The sequence below is a fragment of the Numida meleagris genome, unplaced genomic scaffold, assembly GCF_002078875.1.
Source record: "Numida meleagris isolate 19003 breed g44 Domestic line unplaced genomic scaffold, NumMel1.0 unplaced_Scaffold272, whole genome shotgun sequence".
Taxonomy (NCBI): domain Eukaryota; kingdom Metazoa; phylum Chordata; class Aves; order Galliformes; family Numididae; genus Numida; species Numida meleagris.
In genome coordinates, this window is record NW_018364530.1 from 234,312 (window position 1) to 237,248 (window position 2,937).

At 60.7% G+C, this 2,937-nt stretch overlaps 1 pseudogene; it reads left to right on the forward strand.

The window, feature by feature from the left end:
• The first annotated feature begins 12 nt into the window (after positions 1-12).
• Positions 13-2,425, forward strand: LOC110391029 (annotated as a pseudogene).
• The last annotated feature ends 512 nt before the right edge of the window (positions 2,426-2,937 follow it).

Consider the following 2,937-nt stretch of genomic DNA (forward strand, 5'->3'; position numbering starts at 1 on the left):
CGCAAAGGGGATTTGGGATTTCTGGTGCTGCAGTGTGGATATGGGGTGATGCAAAAGGGGTTTGGGTTTGCTGGTGCTGCAGTGGGGATTTGGAGTGATGCAAACTGGGTTTGGGGTTGTTATTGATGCAGTGGGGATTTGGGGTGATGCAGAAGGGATTTGGGATTTTTTGGCATTTGGTGGTCGAGTTGCTGGTAGGTCTGCACCCCTAGGGCCAGGCAGCAGTGGGGCAGCAGTGGGGCACGCAGAGGTGCCCACGGGGGTGATCCCAACTGGTGGATGACACCGGGGCTGTCACGCAGTGTTAGGATAAGCCCCACTCAGGGCCTGGCCCCACAGCGGTGGGTGGCGGGGGGTGACAAGGAGGTGCTGGGACCCCCATTGGGGTTTGAATCCCAAAGAGCAAAAACCTCAGGGGGTGGAGGGGGGTGGGGAGGGATGCTCCTGTGCACCCCCCGCCCCCCAACATTGGCTGCTGTCACTATGGGGGGCCCTGCCAATGTCACCTCGAGTACCCTCTTAGCACAGGATCCTTGCAAGAAGGGGGGACCCCAAATGCTGGGGGGGGGGGGGGGTCTGGAATCCACCGGGGCTCCCTGCGTGCGGTGTGCCCTCCCTGCAGCCCCTGGTGCCCCATTCCCATCTCTGCACCCCATTCCATCGCTTCATCCCACTGCTCCATCCTTTGCTGCACCCCGTTTCTGTCGAGGCACCCCGCTCCCCTTGCTGCTCTCCATCCCATCGTTGCACCCCATTCCCCTTGCTGCACCCCATTGCCATCTGTGCACACCATTGTTTTCTGTACCCCATTCCCATTGCTGCACCCCATCTTTTTCTGCATCCCATTCCCCTGATTACTCCCCATTTCCCATCAGTACGCTCCATGTTTTTCAGAACCCCGTTCCCATGGCTGCTCCCCACCCCTTGGCTGCATCCCATTGCCACTGATGCACCCCGTTCTTTTCTGCACTCCAAACTATTGCTGCACCCCTTTCCCATTATTCCACCCCATTCCCAGCCATGTACCCCATTCCCATTGTTCCATCCCCATCTCATCAGTGCTCCCCTTCCTATCCTTTCACCCCACTCCCATTGCTCCACCTCACTCCCATCACCACACTCCATCCCACTGGTGACCCCCATTCCTCTTTTCACCCCATTCCCATCATTGTTCCCAATGGGAACCCATTGGTCCACCCCACCCCATTCCATCACTGCAACCCATTCCCGTTGCTCTCACCCTTTCCCATTGTTCCACCCCATCCCATCACCACAACCCATTTCCATCAGTGCACGCCATTCCCCTTGTTCCACCCCACTCCCATCACCGCACCCCATCCCATCACTGCGCCCCTCTCCTGTCCATACCCCATCCCATGGGTTCTCCCATTCCTAACTTTTCACCCCATTCCCATCACTGTTCCCAGTTCCCTTTGCCTTGCCCCAGTCCCATTGTCCCACCCCAGTCCCATCACTGCACCCCTCTCCCACCACCACACCCCATCCCATGGGTGCACCCCATTCCCATTGCTCACACCCCATCCCATGGGTGCACCTCACTCCCATCTTTTCACCCCTCTCCCATCGCGGTGCCCATTTCCCATTGCCTCAAACCCCTCTGTCCCACCCCCGAGGGTCGCGGCACCTCTCCCCCAGCACTGACCCCTCTCCCCCCACAGCGGTGCAGCGGGGCCGCATGGCTCCCACTCCGAGCAGCGCGGGGCAGTACCCCCCGGCCCCAGGGGACCCGTCCGGTGGCCCCGGCTCCCTGAGCGCCTTCATTTCGCTGCTGCTGCGCGCCGAGCCCTATCCCCCCACCCGCTGCGGCACGCAGTGCCTGCAGCCCGGCGGCGTGCTGGGCATCGAGAGCGTCTGCGAGCTGGCCGCCCGCCTCCTCTTCAGCGCCATCGAATGGGCCAAGGGCATCCCCTTCTTCCCGGACTTGCAGCTCTCGGACCAGGTGGCCCTGCTGCGCTTGGGCTGGAGCGAGCTGTTCGTGCTGAACGCGGCGCAGTGCTCCATGCCGCTGCACGCCGCGCCGCTGCTGGCCGCCGCCGGGCTGCACGCTGCGCCCATGGCCGCGGAGCGCGTCGTCGCCTTCATGGACCACATCCGCGTCCTCCAGGAGCAGGTGGAGCGGCTGAAGCTGCTGCACGTCGACGCGGCCGAGTACGCCTGCCTGAAGGCTGTCGCGCTCTTCTCGCCTGGTGAGGGGATAGGGGTGGGTGTGCTGGGAATGGACGGGCAGGGAATGAATGAATGGGCTGGGAGAAAGTGGGCGTGGCTAAATAGAGTGGGTGGGGCTTTACAGGGTGGGGTTTCAATGGGGCGGGGCTGAAGGGAACCGTAGTAATGGGGCTGGGAAGGAACGGGTGGGGAATTAATGGGTGTGGAATGAATGAAAGAATGGGCAGCAAATGAATGAATGGGCTGAGAGAGAGAGAGCGGGGCTACATGGAGAGGGTGGGGCTTAATAGGGTGGGGTTTCCATGGGGTGGGGCTAAAGGGAGTGGGAGTAATGGGACTGGGAAGGAATGAGTGGGGAATGAATGAAGGAATGGTTGGGAATGAATGAATGGGCTGGGACAAAGAGGGCATGTCTAAATGGAGGGGGTGGGGCTTAATGGGGTGGGTAGGGCTTAATGGGGTGGGGTTTCAATGGGGTTGGGCTAAAGGGAGAAGAAGTAATGGGGTGGGGAATAAGTGAACGGATGGGAGGTGAATGAAGGGGCAGGGGATGAATGGGTGTGGAATGAATGAATGGGAGGGCAGAGGGTGGGAGGGGCTACATGGAGTGGGTGGGGCTTAATAAGGCGTGGTTCGGGTGGGGATAAATGGGGTGGGGTTCTGCTGGGGTGGAGGAGATGAGGCTGGGAGGGAATGGGTGGAGCTTGATAGGGTGTGGTTATGGGGCGAGGTTGGAGCTAAAGGAGGTGG